This window comes from Lissotriton helveticus, chromosome 3_1 (assembly GCF_964261635.1).
Source record: "Lissotriton helveticus chromosome 3_1, aLisHel1.1, whole genome shotgun sequence".
In the NCBI taxonomy this organism is placed as follows: Eukaryota; Metazoa; Chordata; class Amphibia; order Caudata; family Salamandridae; genus Lissotriton; species Lissotriton helveticus.
In genome coordinates, this window is record NC_136061.1 from 1,811,144,351 (window position 1) to 1,811,170,971 (window position 26,621).

The 26,621-nt window shown below is 46.5% G+C and overlaps 1 long non-coding RNA gene across 1 annotated transcript in view; it reads left to right on the plus strand.

Annotated features, from left to right (window-relative positions):
- The first annotated feature begins 4,673 nt into the window (after positions 1 to 4,673).
- Positions 4,674 to 26,621, plus strand: part of LOC144825165 (uncharacterized) — a 109,401-nt gene continuing 87,453 nt past the window's right edge. The window contains exon 1 of the long non-coding RNA XR_013609308.1: positions 4,674 to 4,760. This is a non-coding gene — a long non-coding RNA (uncharacterized LOC144825165). The remainder of the gene's footprint in view (positions 4,761 to 26,621) is intronic.

Below are 26,621 nucleotides of genomic sequence, written 5' to 3' on the forward strand. Positions count from 1 at the left end.
TACAAAAATATGGTAACCGAATAAAAGTTTTATGACTGACTGACTGAAATACTTAAATAAACGTAACATTAAAAAATAATTAATATAACTTTAAATTTTTATTTTATTTTTAATACATATATATATATATATATATATATATACATATTATTAACAAAACATATACAATATTTTTACTGTAGGATAGCAAGAGGTTTAAATGTACTGTAACGCCTCCAGTGAGTGCAACAGAAGGGAAAGCGTTGGATAGCGTAGGGGTAAAAATTACTATTCACACTCCAGAGAGTGCAACAGTAGGGAAAGCGTTGGATAGCGTAGGGGTAAAAATTACTATTCCCACTCCAAAGAATGCAACAGTAAGGAAAGCGTTGGATAGCGTAGGGGTAAAAATTACTATTCCAACTCCAGCGAGTGCAACAGTAGGGAAAGCGTTGGTTAGCGTATGGGTAAAAATTACTATTCCCACTCCAGCGAGTGCAACAGTAGGGAAAGCATTGGATAGCGTAGGGGTAAAAATTACTATTCCCACACCAAAGAGTGCAACAGTAGGGAAAGCGTTGGATAGCGTAGGGGTAAAAATTACTATTCCAACTCCAGCGAGTGCAACAGTAGGGAAAGCGTCGGATAGCGTAGGGGTAAAAAGTTACTATTCCAACTCCAGCAAGTGCAACAGTAGGGAAAGCGTTGGATAGCGTAGGGGTAAAAATTACTATTCCCACTCCAGCGAGTGCAACAGTAGGGAAAGCATTGGATAGCGTAGGGGTAAAAATTACTATTCCCACTCCAAAGAGTGCAACAGTAGGGAAAGCGTTGGATAGCGTAGGGGTAAAAATTACTATTCCAACTCCAGCAAGTGCAACAGTAGGGAAAGCGTTGGATAGCGTAGGGGTAAAATTTACTATTCCAACTCCAGAGAGTGCAACAGTAGGGAAAGTGTTGGATAGCATAGGGATAAAAATTACTATTCCCACTCCAGCAAGTGCATCAGTAGGGTAAGAGTTGGATAGCGTAGGGGTAAAAATTACTATTCCCTCTCCAGAGAATGCAACAGTAGGGAAAGCGTTGGATAGCGTAGGGGTAAAAATGTACTATTCCCACTCCAGCGAGTGCAACAGTAGGGAAAGCATTGGATAGCGTAGGGGTAACATTTACTATTCCAACTCCAGCTAGTGCAACAGTAGGGAAAGCGTTGGATAGCAGAGGGGTAAAAATTACTATTCCCACTCCAGCAAGTGCATCAGTAGGGTAAGCGTTGGATAGCGTAGGGGTAAAAATTACTATTCCCACTCCAGAGAGTGCAACAGTAGGGAAAGAGTTGGATAGCGTAGCGGTAAAAATTACTATTCCCACTCCAGCGAGTGCAACCGTAGGGAAAGCATTGGATAGCGTAGGGGTAAAATTTACTATTCCAACTCCAGAGAGTGCAACAGTAGGGAAAGCGTTGGATAGCATAGGGGTAAAAATTACTATTCCCACTCCAGCAAGTGCATCAGTAGGGTAAGCGTTGGATAGCGTAGGGGTAAAAATTACTATTCCCACTCCAGAGAGTGCAACAGTAGGGAAAGCGTTGAATAGCGTAGGGGTAAAAGTTACTATTCCCACTCCAGTGAGTGTTACAGTAGGGAAAGCATTGGATAGCGTAGGGGTAACATTTACTATTCCAACTCCAGCGAGTGCAACAGTAGGGAAAGCGTTGGATAGCATAGGGGTAAAAATTACTATTCCCACTCCAGCAAGTGCATCAGTAGGGTAAGCGTTGGATAGCGTAGGGGTAAAAATTACTATTCCCACTCCAGAGAGTGCAACAGTAGGGAAAGCGTTGGATAGCGTAGAGGTAAAAATTACTATTCCCACTCCAGCGAGTGCAACAGTAGGGAAAGCATTGGATAGCGCAGGGGTAAAATTTACTATTCCAACTCCAGAGAGTGCAACAGTAGGGAAAGCGTTGGATAGCATAGGGATAAAAATTACTATTCCCACTCCAGCAAGTGCATCAGTAGGGTAAGCGTTGGATAGCGTAGGGGTAAAAATTACTATTCCCACTCCAGAGAGTGCAACAGTAGGGAAAGCGTTGGACAGCGTAGGGGTAAAAATTACTATTCCCACTTCAGCGAGTGCAACAGTAGGGAAAGCATTGGATAGCATAGGGGTAACATTTACTATTCCAACTCCAGCGAGTGCAACAGTAGGGAAAGCGTTGGATAGCATAGGGGTAAAAATTACTATTCCCACTCCAGCAAGTGCATCAGTAGGGTAAGCGTTGGATAGCGTAGGGGTAAAAATTACTATTCCCACTCCAGAGAGTGCAACAGTAGGGAAAGCGTTGGATAGCGTAGAGGTAAAAATTACTATTCCCACTCCAGCGAGTGCAACAGTAGGGAAAGCATTGGATAGCGCAGAGAGAAAAATTTACTATTCCAACTCCAGAGAGTGCAACAGTAGGGAAAGCGTTGGATAGCATAGGGATAAAAATTACTATTCCCACTCCAGCAAGTGCATCAGTAGGGTAAGCGTTGGATAGCGTAGGGGTAAAAATTACTATTCCCACTCCAGAGAGTGCAACAGTAGGGAAAGCGTTGGATAGCGTAGGGGTAAAAATTACTATTCCCACTTCAGCGAGTGCAACAGTAGGGAAAGCATTGGATAGCATAGGGGTAACATTTACTATTCCAACTCCAGCGAGTGCAACAGTAGGGAAAGCGTTGGATAGCATAGGGGTAAAAATTACTATTCCCACTCCAGAGAGTGCAACAGTAGGGAAAGCATTGGATAGCGTAGGGGTACCATTTACTATTCCAACTCCAGAGAGTGCAACAGTAGGGAAAGCGTTGGATAGCATAGGGGTAAAAATTACTATTCCCACTCCAGCAAGTGCATCAGTAGGGTAAGCGTTGGATAGCGTAGGGGTAAAAATTACTATTCCCACTCCAGAGAGTGCAACAGTAGGGAAAGCGTTGGATAGTGTAGGGGTAAAAATTACTATTCCCACTCCAGCGAGTGTAACAGTAGGGAAAGCATTGGATAGCGTAGGGGTAACATTTATTATTCCAACTCCAGCGAGTGCAACAGTAGGGAAAGCGTTGGATAGCTTAGGGGTAAAAATTACTATTCCCACTCCAGCGAGTGCAACAGTAGGGAAAGCGTAGGATAGCGTAGGGGTAAATTCTAATATCCCCACTGTAGTGAAAATAAATTAATATAAATCACATAATTATAAATTAATCAATTAATACATTTTAATTACCAATTAAGAATTAATTAATTACCAATTAAAAATGTATAACCAATTTATTTAAAAAAATACCAATTAATTAATTATCATGTTTAATTAATTATATTAAATTACTTCCCCCCCTATTCCCCTATAAACCAACAGCCCGCTACTAAAAAAATAATATTATTCACATAATTATCAATTAATCAATTAATACAAATTAATTATCAATAAAAAATTATTTATTTACCAATTAAAAATTATTTGACAATTTATTATGAATAAATACGAATCAATTAATTATTTAACATATTTAATTTATTACTTTCCACCCTATTCCCCTATAAACCCACAACCCGCTACAGAAAAAAAATATATTATTCACATAATTGTCAATTAAACAATTAATTAAAATTAATTATCAATTAACAATTAATTAATTATCAATTAAAAATTAATTACCAATTAATTCAAAATAATTACAAATTAATTAATTAACATATTTAATTAATTATAATTAAATTACTTCCCACCCTATTCCCCTATAAACCCACAACCCGCTACAGAAAATAAATTACTAAAATGTAATTATTTATCAATTAATCAATTAAAATTAATTACCAATTATATGTTAATTAATTACCAATTAATAATTAATTAACAATTAATTCTAAATAAATAACAATAAATAAATTAACATATTTGATTAATTATAATTAAATTACTTCCCACCCTATTCCCCTATAAACCCACAACCCGCTACAGAATTATATTACACAAAAAATAAAAATTAATATTAACTTACCTAAAATTCGATATTTTCGTTGTCTATATTATGTCTAGTCGATATTATGTCCATTCTATTCGATATTAAAATGTACTAGTCGATATTTTGGTAGTCTATATTATGTCTATTCGATATTATGTCTATTCTATATTTTTGACTCGATATTATGTCTATAAAAAGTCGATAAAAAAATCGATATTTTGACTAGTTACCGATTCACACATTGGATTGTATGGTGGTTTACACAAATTCTAAGACAAAAACTTATACCTGTATGCAGTGGCGGTTTTCCCATGGGGGCGTTAGGGCGCCGCCCCCCCTGCTTTCTCGCCGTGCGAGAAGGCAGAAACAAATGGTAGTTATTTATAACTACCATTTGTTTCTGCCTTCTCGCACGGGGAGAAAGCAGAACTAACTTCCTGGTTTAGAGTGGGTGTTACTCGAGGGCAGGGGGAGTGGCTTGCCCACTGTTGTTAATACTGACTGTGTGGGCTGCCTGAGGCCGCCCACACAGACAGTATTAACAATAGTGGGAAAGCCACTCCCCCAAGCCACTCCCCCTGCCCTTGAGTAACACCACCCACTCACTCTCCCTGTTCTCTCAGCGAGAAAATTACTTAGCCTGGGGCAGCCGGCCGCACCAATCAAGAACGAGGCGGTGGAGGGGCGGGAGGCTGCCTGCAGCGCCGCCTTCCTGATGACGTGCTGCTGCAGGACTTCAAATCGAGGACGGCGGGATTCGGGATGAAGTCTCGGACGGTGAGAGTACTGTATTTTATTTTATATATTTATTTTTCGTTTCCATACCCCTCCCGCCTCCCCCTCATCCCCTCGCGAGTGGGACCCCATTTCCAACCCCCCCCCCCCCCCCACCCGTACGTAATGCCGGCCGCGACTGTTAGCTATGCTTAATGTGACTGTGGCTGTTTTTAACCTTTGTGTGATTTCCTGATTACATCAGGGTCTGTTCTGTTTTGCCTAGTTCTTAATGGGGGCATATTATTTCTGGGCATTGGTGACCAGCAACTCTGGAGAAGTGCTTTTGGTTGTTGTTTTGAGACAACCAATAGTTTTTACTCCATTTTAGGTTCAGGGGTTCCAAAGCGCGTGTGTGCCGATTGTAAGTATGTAAGCTCGAGAATGAAGGAATTTCTTGCATCTAATTATGCCATTGAATGTTATGCCGATCACGAATAGATTAAATCAAGTTACAGGCATGAATTTTACATGGGACGGATAAATATTACATGCCATTGTGGAATTTTAAATACACTTCCTACATTAATGATTCATCTTTGGGTGTTCAAAGGCCTTGTTCAGTTGCAATTACTTGTAATTCCATTCCCAGATCTCTCGGGTGCAAGAGGGAGAATAGTGGAAAACAGTGTGCTTTGGGAAAACATGTATGGAAATAATGGTACTAGTAACAATAACTCATATCTACTCCTATGCAGCACACTTTACACTATGACTTGTCCTGAGTCACTAGATCAGTGCAGCATGAACATTTTGATGGGGGCTAGCTGACTCGGTACCAGGAATACGTCATTTGGCAATCAATGTTTTGCACATTGCTGTGGTTTTTGCCCCGTCTCGAGAATAAAACAAAATGCATGCTATTTTTGGGACTGTGGGTACATAGCATGGGTTTCTTTGTCTACTCTAGCCACCTGTGGAAAGTATTTCATCCACCATGTAAGAACTGTGATCTGGCAAAATATCTATGCCTTGATTGGGCTCTAAAGGTGAAAAAGCCTGGTTCGATTGTATGGCCATTCTAAACAGCATGCAAGTGTGATGCTTGTGTGTGAAGTGTTGTCTAGCAAAATCGTTAAAAGTGGCTTGCCTTAAGTTATGTCTGTCTTGGAGTAGGTGCACAAAGATGTCACAAAAGATGCATTTTGAGATTTTATTTCCGTCTCATGGTCAACTTGAGTACATGCCACAGTCGAGTCTCCTTGGACTGCAAAGAGTATCTTGCCTAAAATGTAATAAAGCGGTTTGCACCTGGGCACAGCCTGTTTCGATCAAGTGCAGCGGAGGGCGCCTCTCTTCTGTTTAATATCTGTAGAAGGAGCATGAAGTGCTTTGGTGCCAAGGCTGGTGCAACATATTGCATTACAAATAGGCTTTAGTAGCTTAGCATGTTCTGCTGATTAAGAAAATTAACTTTGTTCAGTCTAATAAAATGTGGGCCATCATTCTGACACATTTTCTCCTATATTACTTGCATCATGAATCAGTGGCTCCTCCAGTGATTTGTTACTGCATTGTGATATACTATTCTTTGAAGAAGTGTGTCTTCAAATATTTCATACATTGCAGCAGTGTTGAGGTGAAGTTGATGGATATGAGGATGTTGTTCCAGATCCTGTCATAACACTTTCGCAAGTGCTTTATCAACCTTCCTGCTTCCTCACATTTGCTTAAAAAAAGATCCCTTTATCCACTTTTTTTCAAATTTTTCTCGGAGGGGCTGAACCCCCCGAACCCCCCATAGGTTGCTCCGGCTCGCGCGCAAAGAGCGCTCGCCTGAGTGCAGTACCACGGTAACTTTACGGCCCACCCCTTTCAAATGTCACCAGCCGCCACTGCCTGTATGAGACCACTACTTCTGACTGGTTGTCTCTTCTTGTTATTTCTATCGGTTCCTTAGTACTTTCATTACCTATTTAGAGGGATTTCCTTGACATGGAAGGAACTGGCTTTAAGTTACCCTCTCATCTCTATTGGAGGTGAGAGTGAGAGCGTACTAGGACAGGTAGAGTCCTGAGGAAGGCCAGCGTTACCTTACATGAGGGGCATACACTAACAGCCGAAACATGTTGACCACCTGGCAGTAAGGGAGGGGTGCTAGGAGTAGGATCTCCCAAACACCACCATACTTCACATTTTTTAACGCCTGGCCTGAAGTTCCAGGAATAAAGTTTTAGGCACAGCGACACTTCCAAGCTAGTTTTAAATCACTCTACACTGCACTTTCAGTACCGTCGTTCCCAGTCACTGTATAATTATTTTGTGTCTTTTGTGTTGTATTGTCTTACCCAACCCTATCGCTCTACCCCATGCATGGCTACGCTGGGGTGTTTTTGTAAGCAGCCCAATGATGAAGCATGTCACACATTTGTGTGAGTGAGGGCAGTATTAGCAAATACAGCACATGCCATCACACAATATATTTTATTACTCCCAACTCCTCTTGGTGCATTAAGTGTTGACAGTGGGCTCAGGGTAGGTGAGTCCGTCCCCTCACCCCTTCTTTTGTGTATACTGGGTACAATGGCTTTACCATCCATGTTAATCCAACATGTTTCTGCCGCCAATCTTGCCAATACTGGTCAGGGGCATTCGTCACGGCCAATGGGGACTGCTATCTCTACTCCTTATGCTAAGTAAGTGAATGTGATGTGCATAGTTATCAAACGTCAGTCCTACCTTTACAACCCAAGGAAAAGGTTCCCAGACTCTAGGGAAATAGAGCTTAATGGCCTGGGGGTGAAAATGGTACCCCCTGTAGTCACATATTTGTCAAAAGGTATAGCACCTAAATATGTCAATGTCAATGTCAGTGGTACTTGTAGAGCGCGAACAATCATCCTGGATAGGATATCACGGCGCTGTCATGACAGAAGTGGGTAGTTGGCAAATAACAGGGTCACAGTTATAATTTAGTCAGATTTAGGAAAATAAATGTTTTTAATTGCCTTCTAAAGGACAAATAACAGTCAGTTAATCTAAGCTCCATGGGTAACTCATTCCAGCTATTTGCCGCCAGGTGGGAGAACGCCCGTCCACCCATCCTAGCTGTTTTCACACGAGTATTTCTTGCTCTAGCTGCCGTGCGGAATCGCAGGTTCCTAGAAGGAGCGTAAAATCTGATTTTATTTTTTAGGATCTGAGGGCCAGTATTGTGTAAAGCTCTGTGCGTTATGCACAGCAGCTTAAACGTGGCTCTCTGCCTCATTGGTAGCCAATGAAGCTCACGCAGGCAGCTTTTGGCTGGGTCATACTTTTTTTATTACAGATAGCCTTCGCCGCAGCGTTCTGTACAATTTGTAGTTTAGAAAAGAGGTAGTCAGCCATACCCACTAACAGAGAGTTTCCATAATCCAGCCTGCTCATTAATAAGGATTGGACCAGAATTTTCCTACACTCAATAGGGATCCATGGGAAAACTCGCCGGAGCATCTTGAGTATAGCAAAGCCTTTGCCACAGATTGTTGATACGTGGGCTTTCATGCTCAAGGTGTTATCCAAAGTCACGCCTAAATTCTTGGCCGTTGTAGCTGGACTGGGAGCGGTGCCCAGAGTTGTGGGCCACCAGCTGTTGTCCCATAGCTGTGTTTGTCTACCAAACAACAGTACTTCGGATTTATCTGCGTTTAACTTAAGGCAGTGATTGTGCATCCAGTTGGCTAGTTCAGTTAAACAGTTCAATAACCTATCCTTAGGGTCATCTTCTTCGTCCAATGTGATCATCAGCTGGGTGTCGTCTGCGTAAGAACAGATCTCGACACCCCACTTTCTCCCTATCTCAGCAAGTGAAGAAACAAACACATTAAAAAGGGTTGGACTCAATGAGGCCCCCTGTGGGACCCCATACTTGATATTACTTGAGCAGGGCTCTTGGACCGACTCTGCCTATTTCATACGGATTTATCTGCGTTTAACTTAAGGCAGTGATTGTGCATCCAGTTGGCTAGTTCAGTTAAACAGTTCAATAACCTATCCTTAGGGTCATCTTCTTCGTCCAATGTGATCATCAGCTGGGTGTCGTCTGCGTAAGAACAGATCTCGACACCCCACTTTCTCCCTATCTCAGCAAGTGAAGAAACAAACACATTAAAAAGGGTTGGACTCAATGAGGCCCCCTGTGGGACCCCATACTTGATATTACTTGAGCAGGGCTCTTGGACCGACTCTGCCTATTTCATACGCCTAGACCACCCGCTTCGCTAGCCCCAAGACTTTAACGCTGGTGAGCTAGATCATTCCGGTCACCTTTTGGGCAGGGAAACCGATCGGATAAATACACTTACTCCGGCGTTTCAACTTCTCACATCCAAGGGACTTCAGAGACCCTATTTGACAGCGCGCCTCCACCAGTACCCGCAGCAGACCACTCTCCTTCAACCATCACCTGGCTCTCTCTACTAGGAACACCTGTACCCCCTCCTCACTCAACACCTCGCCCGACTTTCGATGCAGAGCTCACCCCTTAACTCGCTGACCACCGTTCTCACCAGAGCAGACTGCATCTGACTCCCAATCTCCCCAGGACCCTGGCGCTAACCCCATACTTTGCTAGAAAGCCCTCCCCTACCCCCCTCGTGAACACCGACCCACCCCTCGCAACCTTCCCCGATCCACTTTTCCCCTAGCACTCACCCGCTACCTCCTCACCAATTCTACCTCTACAGCGATTCTTAAACCCTCCTCCCCCCGTCCTACTCTCCCCCTTACCTGCCCCGGAGGTCTCGCCTCCCCCTCAGCCCAGCTAAGATGCCCCCGTCCACACAATTGGACACGCATCTTTGCCCCTCCTCCAACCACCTATCGCCCCAAGGGCAGAACACCTTCGCCATAACATTCCCACACAGCCTCTCCTTCAAAGCAAAAAAACGCTTCAAACAGAATATAATTAGGCTACACCCCGAAACGCTAGTTGTTGACACCTACCACTGCACTACTAGAGATCAGAGGAAAATGGACTTCATTTTCCACTCCAACAGACCTGACGTTTGGACAACGATCTTTTACTCATCCCTCCCCGTCTCCAAAACCACCTTCATAGAACATAATTGCAAACTAACTATCGCCCCTTTGACCCAACAGTCTCTGACTGGAGACATCGCCATCACCATCTATGAGAATGGCACCATTCTAATTCAGGCGAAAGACGAGAACCTAGAGTTCTTCGACTCTCTCTTCCCCACACTTAAGAGGGCCACTATCCATTACCCCCACAAAACCACCCCCCCACACATATTAGCTCAAGAGTTCTTCGACTCTCTCTTCCCCACACTTAAGAGGGCCACTATCCATTACCCCCACAAAACCACCCCCCACACATATTATCTCATTACAAATTCACAACCCTCAGATGTCCCCGCCACCCCAACGTCCCCTTTCTACTCTACTTAGTCACTCCGCCAATCAGACAACACCTTCAGCCCTAGTTCCCCCTATTACTCAACTCCCGTCCCCTACCCCCCACCCCCAACCTTCCACTACTCAGCCACCCTCCCATCCCCAGAGGACCTCCAACTCCCCTCTCCCCACCCCCGGAAGCACCCCTAGCTACCTATCCTCCGCCATTAGAGACCCACCCCAATATCCCCACCCTTCATTGCTCTCCCACTCCGTGAATCCGACGTCCTCTCCCGCCCCAGCTCACCCTCTCCCTCCACCCCTGCCCTCCTCACATCACTCCCTAACTCCCAGTAGTCAGCCCCCCACTCATCCCCAAAGGACCCCCACCCACCCTCTCCCCAGCTCCCAATTCACCACTAGCCCTCAACCTCCCCCCTGAGAGATCCTCCCCACCACAGAGATCCTCCCCTCCTCTCCCCCTCACCCGAGCTCTCACTTGGCCTCGACCTTATTGATGCTCAGATCGCGACCCTGATCATTGGCCTGAAGGAAACCCTATATGCTCTAGGGATTCTCCAGTTGCCCTTCCCTACATCCCCTCCTCCCCACATCTCCCCCCCCCCCTAGGAAGGACTTTCCCACTACCAACAGGGCTCATCCGCACCCAGGCTCCCTGCCTCATCGCACTAAAGACCAGACGGAACCGCAAACAGTCAATCCCAGAAGAACTATAACCTCCCTCTCCCCCCAGGAAGTGAGCGCTCCCGTCGCCTCGCCCGAACTCCTCCCGAACCAGTCAGCCCAGGATCCGCTCACAAACTCGAATCACACCTCCTCGATACAAGTCATCACCGGAGTGGGTAGAGACCTCCCCCCCCTAGAGCCACTAGACCTCCACTGTTTCTTTCATCCATACCCAGAGCCAAGCCTGAAAGCGAAAGAAGACCCCCCATTAACTGTATGCTTATTAACAGCCGGTCTGCAGTCAAACATGCTACGGAAATAGCAGAAGCCATCCTCTCTCATGACCTGGATGTAGCCTTCATCACGGAAACATGGCTAAACACCCTATCCCTCCCCATTCTGGACATGCTGGTGCCACCCGGCTTCTCAATTATCCGCAAAGACAGGCCCTTACACAAAGGTGGGGGCATAGCAATTATCCACAAGAATGACCTCTCCATCTCCGAAGCTCCCTCCTGCCTATACAGTTCCTTTGAATGCCTGTCGGTCAACATCAAATCTCACTGTCAGAGCTCACGCAATGCCATCTCCTTTACCATCCCCAAGGCAATTCCAACGAATTTAAAGCTCAGCTCTCGGACTTCATCACCCAATCAGCACTTAACAGCGACAATAGTTTAATTCTAGGCAACCTCAATCTAAGATGGAATGAATCCAATAACCCACTGATTCAATCTCTCAACACCCTTCTACAAGACAATGATTTGATCCAACACTGCTCAGAGGAAACGCATTACAGAGGAGCGACCCAGGATGCCATCATTGCGAACAAAAATGCAATCTCGATTGATCACATCATCCCGGTGGACTGGTCAGATCACCACATCACGAACACGACGGAGTCCCTCTCTACCTCGGAACTCACCTCGCTCTACCGTTCCACCCTGGAACTCGCCCTGGATCAGCTGGCACCTCTAAAACTAAAAAAATCCAGAAGCATGCCCTCTAGGTCTTGGTTCTCTACTGACATCAATGAGGAAAGAAGACATCTAAGAGCCGTGGAAAGAACCTGGGGGACCAACCGCACCGCCCTCCATCGAGACCAACTCAAGACAGCACGCAAAAACTATTATACCCACATCAAGAGCAAAAAGTCATCCTTCTTCTGCTCCGCACTAGACAATGCCAAAAACCGCCCCAAAGAACTCTTCAACATTATTAGGAACCAAACCTCCATCCCTAAGGCAGCCAACCTCGTAGCATCCAAGACCCAATGCGAAAAGTTTGCAAGCTTTTTCAATGAAAAAATCGCCAAAATTGATCGCTCATTCAGCACGAGCCCTGCACCCAACCTCAACCCTCCAGTAACCCCATCTATCCTCTGGGCATCCTTCCAGCCGATTAAGGAAGAAATGATAAGCAATCTTATCGCCGCCGCTAAACCCTCATCTCACTCCCTCGATCAACTTCCCTCGAGACTAACAAAGGAATTGAAGAGCACTCTAGCCCCTATCTGGGCCAAGATCATCAACAGCTCCTTGAACGAGGGTTTCATCCCTGACTGCCTTAAACTAGGTCAAGTCACACCACTTCTGAAAAAACCTGGCCTGGATCTCACGGACTTGAACAACTTTAGACCGGTCTCGAACCTTCCGTTCCTAGCCAAAATTCTTGAAAGGTGCGTGCTTTCACAATTAACTCAACATCTTGAGGATTCTAATCTATTGGACCCACACCAATCAGGGTTCAGGAAAGGCTGCAGTACTGAAACCGCAATCCTAAATGTCCTAGATGATCTGCACATGTCACTCGACTCCAACCAATGTAGCCTTCTCATCCTCCTTGACCTCTCGGCTGCGTTCGACACAGTGGATCATACCCTCCTACTCAACACCCTCCGAGAGAGAGCGGGCATCGAAAAGACAGTCTTAAAATGGTTCTCCTCTTTTCTGAATAACCGCACTCAAAAAATAAAGATCAACAACTTCGAATCTGACCCCCTCCCCATCAGTAGAGGAGTCCCTCAAGGGTCAGTACTCTCGCCACAACTCTTCAACATCTACATGGAACCCCTCACCTCACTTCTAAGGAACTCCAACATCCCCTTCCACCTTTACGCGGACGACACACAACTCTATTTGAAAACCACTTCGATCGCAGACATTCACAGACTTAATACGACACTCGTGGAGGTCCAACAGTGGCTCGCAGCCAATCACCTCAAACTGAATGAAGAAAAAACAGAAGTTCTCCTAATTTCGAACAAAGATGAAAACCCACAAATAGAATGCTCAAAGCCTTAAATGCCCTCAACGTCTCTCTAACGCCAACGGATTCCGCTAAATCCCTAGGAATCACTCTCGATCCCAAACTGGACATGAACAAACACATCTCTAAAACCGCCAAAAGCGCGTTCCTGAACCTGAAACTTCTATACAAAATCAAACCCTCCCCCCCCAAGACCTGAAACAGGCCACGCAGGCACTTGTGATCTCCAGAATTGACTATGGCATCGCAGTGCTGACTGGAACTGCCAAGGCGCACCTAGGACCTCTCACCTCCACCCTCAACGCAGCAGCAAGAATGGTCACAGGAACTAAGAAATTTGACCACATCTCTCCAGCACTCAAAGAACTGAAATGGCTCCAGATTGATCAACGAGCCAACTTCCGCACAGCTTGCCTCACACATAAAGCCCTGCATACAGGCAAACCGGAATACCTGGCCTCCAAACTCAAAAGGGCGGTTCAATCCAGGAACCTCAGAAGCTCCAACACACTACTACTCATCCCTCTGAAATCACAGAAACGCAAAACCTCAAATAAATCCTTTGCGGGGAATGCCCCCAGGATCTGGAACGCCTTCCCCCCCACATCAGAATGACCGTCTCCTTCCCGCAATTCAAATCGCTACTCAAAGCCCTCTTCCTTGAACACTCTGGTGCCTAAGGAGAACCCCACGCCTGACGGTCAAAGTCCCTATGACTGTCGTACTGACTCTATTTCCTGCTTGTTGTTCTTGATTCCTGTCTTGCTTATTCTCATTTGCTGCATATCTGTATTTGCTGTGAAGCGCTCTGATACCTTCGGCGCCCCGCCGGCGCCCCCGCTGCGCCCGTCCGCTGCGCCTCCTGTATAAGGGTGCCATTTTATCCTACTGAGGGCGGGAGTGCGGGAGGGGCTTAGCGCTAGTATGCTAGCCCCCCAACCTTCTCCTCACCCAAAATGGCGGCCCGAGTAGCCCTTACTCGGCTACAATCGGGTGAGTGACAAAGTGCAAATGCCTTAAAAAACCCTGATATCGTTTTTAGATTTAGCTACCGTTGTTTAAGTGCAGGTCCCGGCTTTCCGCGTCAGGACACTGTATGATTATGAAAACGACAATTTTTTAAAGTGCACTGGATTTCTGTGCAAATTACAATTTTACAATTCAAAGGACAAAGTTTAAAAGCAATTAAAATGCAGTAAAAATGCCTTCAAGCGCTCGGTTTTGCCATCCACACACACTCGCAATCAGTGGGGAATGGTTTCTCGATTGTTTTTATCCTACCGAGGGCGGGAGTGCGGGAGGGGCTTAGCGCTAGTATCCTAGCCCTCCAACCTTCTCCTCACCCAAAATGGCGGCCCCGAGTAGCCCTTACTCGGCTACAATCGGTTGAGTGACAAAGTGCAAATGCCTTCAAAAACCCTGATATCGTTTTTAGATTTAGCTACCAATGTTTAAGTGCAGGTCCCGGCTTTCCGCCTCAGGACACTGTATGATTATGAAAACGATAATTTTTCAAAGTGCACTGGATTTCTGTGCAAATTACAATTTTACAATTCAAAGGACAATGTTTAAAAGCAATTAAAATGCAGTAAAAACGCCTTCAAGCGCTCGGTTTTGCCATCCACACACACTCGCAATCAGTGGGGAATGGTTTCTCGATTGTTTTTATCCTACCGAGGGCGGGAGTGCGGGAGGGGCTTAGCGCTAGTATGCTAGCCCTCCAACCTTCTCCTCACCCAAAATGGCGGCCCGAGTAGCCCTTAGTCGGCTACAATCGGGTGAGTGACAAAGTGCAAATGCCTTAAAAAACCCTGATATCGTTTTTAGATTTAGCTACCAATGTTTAAGTGCAGGTCCCGGCTTTCCGCCTCAGGACACTGTATGATTATGAAAACGACAATTTTTCAAAGTGCACTGGATTTCTGTGCAAATTACAATTTTACAATTCAAAGGACAAAGTTTAAAAGCAATTAAAATGCAGTAAAAACGCCTTCAAGCGCTCGGTTTCGCAATCCACACACACTCGCAATCCAGTTTAAATAGATCCAGTAACCCAGCCACTTGTTCACACGTTATTGTCATTCACATGTCATGTTGGGAATAGTTGTGCTACTGGGTGTCAGATACTTCCACAATAGAAGTGTTTACACCAGACACATGGAATAGTTCTGCTCAGGTCACAGAGAAGTGGCTATTTTTTTTTCTTTTTTTTAAACAGATTTTATTTGTCATAGGTCACATATATTGCATAGCTCCGGGGCCCGAAGTCTTCTGCACACATCAATAAATCAGCAATACAATCTTAGACATTTGTACTTAAACTAACAACACCCCCCCTCCCTCCGTTTGCGCCGATGCTGCCACTTATTTACAATGAAAGATCTTAAAATAGCATGCCAAGTCTATCGAGACACTCCATCCTCTCCACCCATGAGCCACCTGTCAAATCGTCAGGAGTGCGGCCCTCTCTGGCGGCGGGTCCAGGTCCAGCCCGCGATAGTCCGCCCATCTCTTCCAGATCTTAAAGTGTTTACGGGGGCACCCTATGGCCATGAATATGGGTTGCTCGAGTCCCATACAAAAGTCCATACCATTTTTCCAAGCAGTTAATGGCGGAGCTTGAGGTGCCTTCCACGCCTTGGCAATGTCCCTCTTTGCCAGTGTAAAGCCCAACAATAGCAGGTGGCGCTTGTACCTATTGCCCCCGATCCCTTCCATCACATGCAACAAAGTTCATTTCGGCGTGCGTGGGAGCTCCCATGCCAAAACCTCAGACAAACAGGCAAACACCCACTCCAGAATCTTTGCAAAGCCGAGCACCCCCAGACCGTATGCAAAAGTGTACCCTCCTCTACTCCACAGCAGAGACAGTCGGGGGAGCTAATCATGCCCGCTCTCGGGTAAAATATGTGCGATGTAGGTATTTAAATTGTATCAGGCGTAGGCGTGTGGAAATAGCCGCTCCCCTCTTATTCGCCAATGCCTCGGCCCAGTCCTCTTCTTCTAAGTCCCCTACGTCCCTCCCCACGCTGTCCTAAGTCTGTGTAGGTCAGTGGAGCAATGGTGGACTAGCGTTTGATAGATACGTGAAATTTTCTTGCCTGGAAGCTCGCCCATAAACACTTTGGCCTCTATCGGACTAAATTCGGGGAGGGGCCCTAAGTCAGTCAGGTATGGTGTCAGTGCGTGCCTAAACTGTAGGTATTTAAAGAATTGGGAGCGTGGCATCCCATATTCGTCCTGCAGGTTCTGAAAGGACTTCAGGGTACAGCCCGTCATTACATCGCCCAAGGAGGAGATCCCTATTGCATCCCAGCCCCTGAAACCCTGTAGGGCATCTAGACGGGGAAGACAACCATTTTGCCAAAGAGGAGTCACTCGGGTCAGCACGTTTCACCACCCCATCCTACCCAGTGCTCGCCTCCAAACATAGAATACCACCTGAGTGGCGGAAGGAAGACACTTCCGGAGCTATGCGGAGTACAGTAGTGCATGCACGGACGCGGAGCCCATTAAGTGCTGCTCGACCGCGTAGGCCGGGTCTCCTCTATCCCCATACTACCACTCGTTAAGTACCAACAAGTGAGCCGCCTGATAATAGGAGAGAACATCGGATGTAGCGAACTCCCACCATGTAGGAGGATAAGAAACACGTTCGCAGAGCAACACGTGCAGTCCCCCCTCCCACAGAAACCCACCCAACGCCGAGTTGACCTGTTGAAACCAGCGGGGCGGAATCCGGTATGGATGGTTTTGTAGTTGGTACAATAGACGGGGAAGCGCCACCATTTTAAAGATAGCTGATCTGCCAAAAATTGCCAGAGGCATGCGGGACCAAACCTTCAAATCTTCATGCGTGTGGTCGCCTCCTCCGACAGGTACACCCCCAAGTATTTCATCCCTCCAGTCGCCAGCTGTAGTCCAGAGGCCCATGCACCCACCTGCTGCCGTCCACTCAGTACCCACAACGTCTATTTGCCCGGGTTCACGTACAGGCCGGAGGTTTCACCAAAAATCTGCAAGATACGAAGCAGCCGCACCGGTCCAAGTCGGTAATAAAGAACAAGAGATCATCAGCATATAGTGCTATTTTGTCGGTGAGACGCATGGGCGGATTTTGCGAATTGGCAATCCGTGAAATTGCGTATTTACGGATTCGCAATCCGCAAAATCCGCGAACTCTCGCGAATTTTGCGGATTCCTTTTTTTTGTGTTCGCAAGTGTTTCTGCCATTTCGCAAGGGTTTTTTACCAGTTCGCAAACGCGAACTTACTTGTCGGGTAGCAACGGTCGCGACCATGTTGTTTCTACGTCTGGTTCATCACAGCACCCTCTGTTTCACCACTGCCACCCTCTGTTTCACCACTGCCACCCTCTGGCTCACCCATGCCACCCTCTGGCTCACCCATGCAACCCTCTAGTTCATCACTGTAGATTATGGGGGGAAAAGCACACCTGCCCTGCCTCAACTGACATGAATGAATTAGGGGCTGATTAATGTGTCACTGAATTTGAACTTCCAGGCTGGCACCTGCTTCCTTATCTGTAATTGCTTTCTGTTGCAGTGTAATTTTTTTAACAGGACCTTTGTTGTATACTTGTAGCTATTCCCTGAGCCTGCTGTGAGGGTCAGATCAGGGTCATAGAATAGTTGCAAGTAGGCAACTGAACTCTGAAGGGGCCTCTCAGGAAGCACTACAGGGAATGGTTACTAATGATAAGATTGAACTTTTGCAACTGCTGAGTGCTTTCAGTTTTGCAATCCTCCAAATATCCAGCAGCATCCACAAAAAGTAATCCTTCCAGGCACTACAGGGAATGGTTACTAATGATAAGATTGAACTTTTGCACCTGCTGAGTGCTTTCAGTTTTGCAAAAATCCAAATATCCAGCAGCATCCACAAAAAGTAATCCTTCCAGGTCAAGATCCAAATCAAAGTGACCAGCACATGAAGAAAGCACTGGGAGGAGCCTGCTGGACACGAACAGGAAGTTGGAGACTGTGGGGCACTTCCTTCCTCCCACCCCCCCCCCCCAAAATGGACTCCGAGCAAAAAAAAAAGTGCAGGCAAATGCCAACCTGAGGAGTTATTCTGATAAAAATCATAATTTTCAAGGTTTATGCTGCCTGCTGGTGGATTTCTTGTGCGAAATTGCAAATCTCGCAATTGCGAGATTGTCGCTGCCCGCCTCATCTACGTGTTCGCAAGTGTTTACTCCCGCGAAATTGTATAGTATTCTAGTTGGCAAGTGCGATCAAGCAAAAAATCCGCTTCGCACGGATTTACGAATTTTCTGCAAGTTCGCGAGAGTTCGCGGATTGCGAATTTGCCGAAAATCCGCAAAATCCGCGAGCGGAACGGATTTTACGCCCATGCTTACCAGTGATCACCTACAGCCCTTGAGCTCGGCTTCTAGGCGAACCCACGCCGCCAAGGGCTCCATAGCGAGCGCGAATAGATAGGGGGAGAGGGGACAGCCCTGCCGCGTGCCTCTCCGGACCTGAAAGGAGCGAGAGATTTCTCCCCCCACTCGTACTGACGCCATGAGGTCTGTGTATAATAACTGTAGATAAGCCATGAATCGCAGACCAAAATTAAGGTGCCGTAGCAGGGCAAACAGATATACCCAGCTCAAGGAATCGAATGCCCTGTCCATATCCGCTAGGAATAACGCCCCCTGCTCCCCCAATTTCTCCCATGCCGAGATCGCAACGTGGGCACGTCTAATATTGTGGTGAGTCGCCCTCCGAGTCATAAATCCCGCCTGGTCAGGGTGGACTAGATCTGCAATATGGGGCTTGAGCCTATTATATAACAAGAGGAATCCATAAAGTTATGGGTTGACGATGTCCCTACTGTGGTTGGGAGCACGTCTGGTGTTTTTAGGTACCCCTCACACACCAACAGGCCCCTTGGTGTCATGCTTCATCATCGGGGTCATCGTATCCCTCTACGGGATACGGCGTGCTGCGACCAGCGAGTACGCGGGAGCACTTTTATGGCTATGTGTGGTGTATAGTGAGGGTAGTTTTATCATATAGTGAGTGAGTGTGGTGGTGGGGTCGGGAAAGTGAGTGGAAATTAAAAAGGACCTGACTCGTGGGAGGCTCAAAAAACTTTAATGGTTCCCCGAGTTGGTACTATTAAAAAGTATAAGAGGAAAGCGTAGTATTATGTGCGCTGCCTCTGGGTGTGTGTCAACATGTTTCGATGTAAGAACATCTTCTTCAGGACAGGGTTACACAAAATCCCCACCTTACTCACGTTTTTCTAATTTGTGTATATACAAAAAAGTGATATTTATTAGTGAAGGTCTATTATTGTACCTAAACTTTAGCCGCTATTTTGCAGACCTGTAGAGAGAAAGGATAAAAAAAAAATTTCTGGTAGTCCTTGCTTTCAAAAAAGACCATGGGTTAAATACATCCGTGGTATTGGTCATGCAGAAAAAGTGCGGTCTTAAAATGTTGAAGAATAATCATGGCACGAAGTGTTTACTCTACACAACTATTATTAACGTGCCTATGGTGAAAAATACTATTTCCAAATTATTCGAAAAATATTCGAAAAAAGAGGACACATACAAGACGAACACACATACAACATAAAGCACACTCTCTATATTTGGGCCATGTTTGGTGCCACCTATACTTTCCAAAGGTGGTAAGGTGACATTGCTTTAAAACGGTAAAACCGCTGAAACATACTGTAAAAATGGGAGTTCAATACTCCATGAGACCGTGTCTAACGTAGGGGTTACCCGGGCTTCCTTGCTGCCTGTAAACAGGAGAAAGGGACAAGATATCCTACTGTTTATATTGTTTGGTACTTACAATGTCGCCTGGAAATGTCCGTTTCTTTCAATTACTCACGGGTCTATGAGGAGAATCCCTCTTCGCTGCCCCTTACGCCGGCTCCGCTGTGTTTAAGAATGTGTTTTAGACGAGCCCTTTTATATGCTGGGTACACGCCCAGTTCTTTCTTAATTAGCGGCCGGTGCGTAGGTATTTAGTCAATTAGCCGCCGGGGAGCCCATATTTGGTCTACCGGTGATCTGGTGAGAGGCGCGGTGGTCTTTCGCGCATGCGCATAGGAGTGCCCTTCCCCGTGTGTAACGAGAGGGTGCGTCTCTGTTTTGGCGCATGCGCATTGTTCCAAAACGGGATGTGTTGTTGTCACTGATGCTCCGTGAAACTTGGTGTGTATGAAGTGAGACTCCGTCTCCGTTTCGCGCCGCATAAAAACGAGATGTATTGTTTTTGAAACATTGTCATGACTTCAAACCATTCGTTTCGCTATTTTATATTAATGGGGCAGCATCCCGGCCCCTTATTATACAAGCTGCCCTGAGCATCCTCGTCTCATAGAGCTCATGTTTCCTCCTTTTCCATATGTCAGGCGAGCAAGGTGTCGGTAACCTTTTCTGCACGGTCCCACGGTGGATTTCACACTAGGTGTGTATATTTAAAGGTGTATAAATGTCAACTCAGTTTCTTAATTGCCCCCATGGTATGTCATCGTTGAGGCCTGATGTATGGGTCCCCAAACGGAACACCCAACGCTGCTCCTTCTCAAAAAGGCCATGTTCTGAAGGCAACTGTTCAATGATGGTCCAGTGTATGTCATTGACGCAGTATCCCTTCTCCAGGAAGTGGTTGGCCATCTTGGTGGTATTTTTCTTGCACCGTATATTGCTCTTATGTTCATTGAGTCTTGTTTTTATCGCTCTTGTTGTCATGCCAATGTATTCCAGGCGGCAGGGGCACGTAATAATGTAGACAACGTTTTTGCTGTTGCAGTTTGTCAACCTTCTCTGGTCCCATTTCGTGCCATTGGTGAAGGTAAGCTGTGTGCTCCTTTTTGTCAGGTGACAGCTGGCACAGTTGCCACATGGGAAATGTCCCTGTGTCCCACGTATAGAAGGTTGGTGTTGTGGGGAAGATCTGGGGCGTGTATGTACAAGGATGTCCTTAAGGTTCTTCCCGCGTCTGTGGGAGAACATTGGTTTTTCTAACTCCAAATCACCGCAGTTCAGGATGCGCCAATGTTTGTTCACTATTTTAGACACCTCATTTGAATGGGTGTTGTATGTGGTGATACATATTGGCCTTGTTTGTTTATCACTGGTTACCACCTTGTTTTCAAGGAGAGCCTCCCTGTTGTTGTTCTTGGCTCTCTTCATTGCTGTGTCGATTACTCTGTCCGGGTATTTCCTAGCTTGCAGTTTCATTTTTAGGTCCTTTGCCTGTGATTTGTAGCTATCCATCTGTGTGCAGTTCCTCCTGAGTCTCAGGAACTGACCGTAGGGGAGGTTCATCCGGAGGTGTCGCGGATGAAAACTGTCATACTGTAGTAGACAATTCCTGGCTGTGGGTTTAAAATGTGTAGTGGTTTCCAACCCTCCATTGCGATGGTAAATGTTGAGGTCAAGAAAAACCAGTTCTTTTTTGGAAACAGAATGGGTGAATTTCAGGAAGCGATCCTGGGTGTTTAGCCATTCCATGAAACTGGTCACTGTCTCTATGTCGCCTTCCCAGATGATGAAAATGTCATCGATGTATCGCTTCCAGGTGAGTATATTGTCTCTGTAGGGGTTCCGTGGAGTCAGTATTTTGTTGGTTTCCATATGGTGCACATACAGCCCCGCCAGGCTCGGCGCAAAAGTGCTCCCCATGCTCGTGCCATGGCTTTGGAGGTATATGGTGCCATTGAACTCGAAAAAGTTTTTTGTCAGAGCTAGTGCAATGCACTCCATTACCACTCCTCTTGGGGTGTGGTACCGCCAGCTTGTACTGTACAAAACTTCCTCAATTATGGCCAGGGTTTCGTCATGGGGGAGGCTGGTGTACAAGCTCTCCACATCCAGGCTGAGTAGTAGTTGGTGGTTTGGATCAAATGGTAGGTCTTGGAGTAATTGTAAGACAGCTTTTGTATCTTTCAGGTAGGTGTCTGTGGCCTGAATTAGGGGTCGTAAGAATGCGTCTGAGAATTTTGAGAGTGGTTCGAGGATTGAGCCGATACCCGAGACAATGGGTCTCCCGGGTGGGTTGTCTATGTTTTTATGGATTTTGGGTATGCAGTAAAATTGGGGTGTCCGTGGATGGCTCTGTACTAAGAATTCAGATTCCTTCTTGGAAAGCCAATCATGTGTCACAGCTTCTTCAATCATTCCCCCAATGGTCCTCCTGAGGGATTCGGTAGGGTCTTGGGCAAGTACAGTGTAATTGCGTCTGTCCGATAGGAGTCTCAGGCATTCCTGGTTGTATGCCTCTGTAGTTTGCATGACAATTGCTCCGCCCTTATCAGCGGTTTTTATGGTTATGGCCTGGTTATTGGTCAGTTCACGTATTGCCAATTGTTCCTCTTTGCTGGTATTGTGGAAAACTGGTCGTACTGTGGAATTCAAATTCTTCAGGTCGTTCATTACCGCCTTCTCGAAGGTTAATACTTCAATGGGTAGCAGGGCATCAGGTGGTGTGAAAGATGATACGGGTCTCAAACCTGTGTCTGTCTCTGGGACGCTTTCCTTGTCCTTAAAGAAAATCTGCAACTTGATTTTTCGTAGAAATTCTTGTAATTCCGCGTGTAATTTGAAAGAATCCAATTTGTTGGTTGGGACGAAACTCAGTCCTTTATTCAGTACTGCCCTTTGTGTTGTTGTTAGTTCCCAAGGTGTGATGTTTACTACTAGGTCCCTCTGGAACTGGTTGGGGGGTTCGATAGTGCCCCTGTCATGCTCCTCGTGTTCACTCTCGGGTCCTCTTGGTTGGGGTCTTGCCACATCACTGTGTTGCCTTTTCTGTTTCGCCCTCTGTTGGTGCCCCGGCGGGTGCCTAAAAAAGGCTGATTGCTGTAAAAATTAGGGTCATACTCAGGCACCCATGGTTGGTACATCGGACCGAAAGGGCCTTGACCATAATTAAATGGCGGGAAAGGTGTTGGTGCAGTGAAAGGAGGCTGGAACGGTTGTGCCTGATAACCCCGCCAACCCCTTTGTCTCGGATAGGTTGGGCCTTGACGTCTTTGGTAGCCTCTTTGCCGCTGATTGTTGCGGGTGCTTGAGCTTGAGGAACCGCTGTCTGAGCCATCGCTATCATGGTCACTGTTGGCGTTGCTTTTATTGTAGTCGTCTTTTGTGTATGGGTAGGCTGTCTCCGGGGTGAAACGATCTTTGTCTTTACCCAGTTTTTTAAATTTACTTTGTTTTAGTGTGGCCTCGAAATCTGCCATCTGTTGGTTCAGTTCTTCCAGCCTTTTTTTGAGTTCTGCTGGTTTGATGTATGCCTTTAGTTGGACCTCAATTTTTTGTATGTCCACTTTTAGCTCTTGTGTTATCCTTGAGAAGGAGCAGCGTTGGGTGTTCCGTTTGGGGACCCATACATCAGGCCTCAACGATGACATACCATGGGGGCAATTAAGAAACTGAGTTGATATTTATACACCTTTAAATATACACACCTAGTGTGAAATCCACTGTGGGACCGTGCAGAAAAGGTTACCGACACCTTGCTCGCCTGACATATGGAAAAGGAGGAAACATGAGCTCTATGAGACGAGGATGCTCAGGGCAGCTTGTATAATAAGGGGCCGGGATGCTGCCCCATTAATATAAAATAGCGAAACGAATGGTTTGAAGTCATGACAATGTTTCAAAAACAATACATCTCGTTTTTATGCGGTGCGAAACGGAGACGGAGTCTCACTTCATACACACCAAGTTTCACGGAGCATCAGTGACAACAACACATCCCGTTTTGGAACAATGCGCATGCGCCAAAACAGAGACGCACCCTCTCGTTACACACGGGGAAGGGCACTCCTATGCGCATGCGCGAAAGACCACCGCGCCTCTCACCAGATCACCGGTAGACCAAATATGGGCTCCCCGGCGGCTAATTGACTAAATACCTACGCACCGGCCGCTAATTAAGAAAGAACTGGGCGTGTACCCAGCATATAAAAGGGCTCGTCTAAAACACATTCTTAAACACAGCGGAGCCGGCGTAAGGGGCAGCGAAGAGGGATTCTCCTCATAGACCCGTGAGTAATTGAAAGAAACTGACATTTCCAGGCGACATTGTAAGTACCAAACAATATAAACAGTAGGATATCTTGTCCCTTTCTCCTGTTTACAGGCAGCAAGGAAGCCCGGGTAACCCCTACGTTAGACACGGTCTCATGGAGTATTGAACTCCCATTTTTACAGTATGTTTCAGCGGTTTTACCGTTTTAAAGCAATGTCACCTTACCACCTTTGGAAAGTATAGGTGGCACCAAACATGGCCCAAATATAGAGAGTGTGCTTTATGTTGTATGTGTGTTCGTCTTGTATGTGTCCTCTTTTTTCGAATATTTTTCGAATAATTTGGAAATAGTATTTTTCACCATAGGCACGTTAATAATAGTTGTGTAGAGTAAACACTTCGTGCCATGATTATTCTTCAACATTTTAAGACCGCACTTTTTCTGCATGACCAATACCACGGATGTATTTAACCCATGGTCTTTTTTGAAAGCAAGGACTACCAGAATTTTTTTTTTAATCCTTTCTCTCTACAGGTCTGCAAAATAGCGGCTAAAGTTTAGGTACAATAATAGACCTTCACTAATAAATATCACTTTTTTGTATATACACAAATTAGAAAAACGTGAGTAAGGTGGGGATTTTGTGTAACCCTGTCCTGAAGAAGATGTTCTTACATCGAAACATGTTGACACACACCCAGAGGCAGCGCACATAATACTACGCTTTCCTCTTATACTTTTTAATAGTACCAACTCGGGGAACCATTAAAGTTTTTTGAGCCTCCCACAAGTCAGGTCCTTTTTAATTTCCACTCACTTTCCCGACCCCACCACCACACTCACTCACTATATGATAAAACTACCCTCAATATACACCACACATAGCCATAAAAGTGCTCCCGCGTACTCGCTGGTCGCAGCACGCCGTATCCCGTAGAGGGATACGATGACCCCGATGATGAAGCATGACACCAAGGGGCCTGTTGGTGTGTGAGGGGTACCTAAAAACACCAGACGTGCTCCCAACCACAGTAGGGACATCGTCAACCCATAACTTTATGGATTCCTCTTGTTATATAAACGTTACCTAGGGAGAACGAATCCATATACTCTCTCTCTCTCCTTCCTTTGTTAAAAATCCTGCTTGAGCCTATTAGCCAAGGCCTTAGCCAGGACTTTGGCCTTGGTATTAAGAAGTGATATAGGGCGATAGGACGCATGGCTCTCGGGGGGGGGTCTACCCGGTTTCAAAAGGACCACCCCCTCTGCATGCCTCCAATCTGGGGGAAGCAGACCCTCCTGGCACGCCTCCTCAACCACCAGACGAAGATGTGGGCCCAGCTGTACATGAAACCGCCTGAAAAATTCGCACGGAAAGCCATTGGGGCCGGGGCCCTTTCCGGGGTTCAGCTCTCCCAGAGCTGCGCCCAGCTCATCGTCGGACAGAGGCCTATCTAATTGCTCCTGCACCTCGTCTGTGACTGACCGTGGAGGAAGATTATCGAGAAACCGCTGGATAACATCTTCTGCCAGGCATTCCCTGGGCGCATACAGATCCTCATAATATGTTGCGAAGCTCTCCGCAATGGCCGAAGGCTCAATAACGGGCACCCCCTCCGAATCCACCAACTGGGGCAACGGCTGGGCGTGGAGTGTGCCCTGACACAAGTGGTGGAGCATCTTGCTAGATTTATCAACCCACTGGTACACCCGACTATACGTGGCTAGCCAGGCCTGCCATGCCTCCTCCATCAATACCGCGGTGTACTGCGGCTGAGCCAGCACTAGTTGTCGTCTGGCCGGTCCGCCGCCCGCTTCACGGCCCCTTCGCTCCAGCGCCTCAATGTCTGCCTCCCGTTGCTACAAATCCCGTTGCCGCTCCCTACGCGCCGCTGCACACCAGGAAATATCAAAACCCTGTAACGTGGGTTTCAGAGCTTCCCAGAGGGTAGCTGGGGATTCTACGGAGCCTAAATTAGAGACAACGTAGTTGTTTATTTCTTTAGTCGGGTGTTCCCTATAATCGTCCTTCAGCAGGTGCCACCCCGACATTCGCCACCTAAATGGCTGCCTGCCTGGGCCTATCCTGAACGTGAGGACCACTGGCGAATGGTCTGATAGGACTCTCGGCATGATTGCGGCAGTATCCTATGCGTCAGTCCCCTGGGAACGAAGATATAGCCCAGTCTGGAGAATGAATCATGCACCGTTGAAAAATAGGTGTACTCCCTGCGTGGGCCGTGCATGTGTTTCCAGACATCCGTCCAATCAAGTCCTGTGGCCAGGACATGAAGTTTAGGGGGAGGGTCCCCACCCCGTCAGTCGCCCCGCTCCTCTACCTATCGCAGCCCAGGTCCATCACATCGTTCCAGTCCCCCCCAACCACAGCGAGGGTATCCGGCATGTCACTCCAAAGAGACATAAGTCACTCCACTAGGGCCCACTGCAATGGCGGTGGACGTTAGCGCTATCCAAGGTCAACCTATCTCCCCCAATCCTGCCCTGCACTATGAAGTATCTACCTTGTGTGACGGTCCAGAGTTTATCA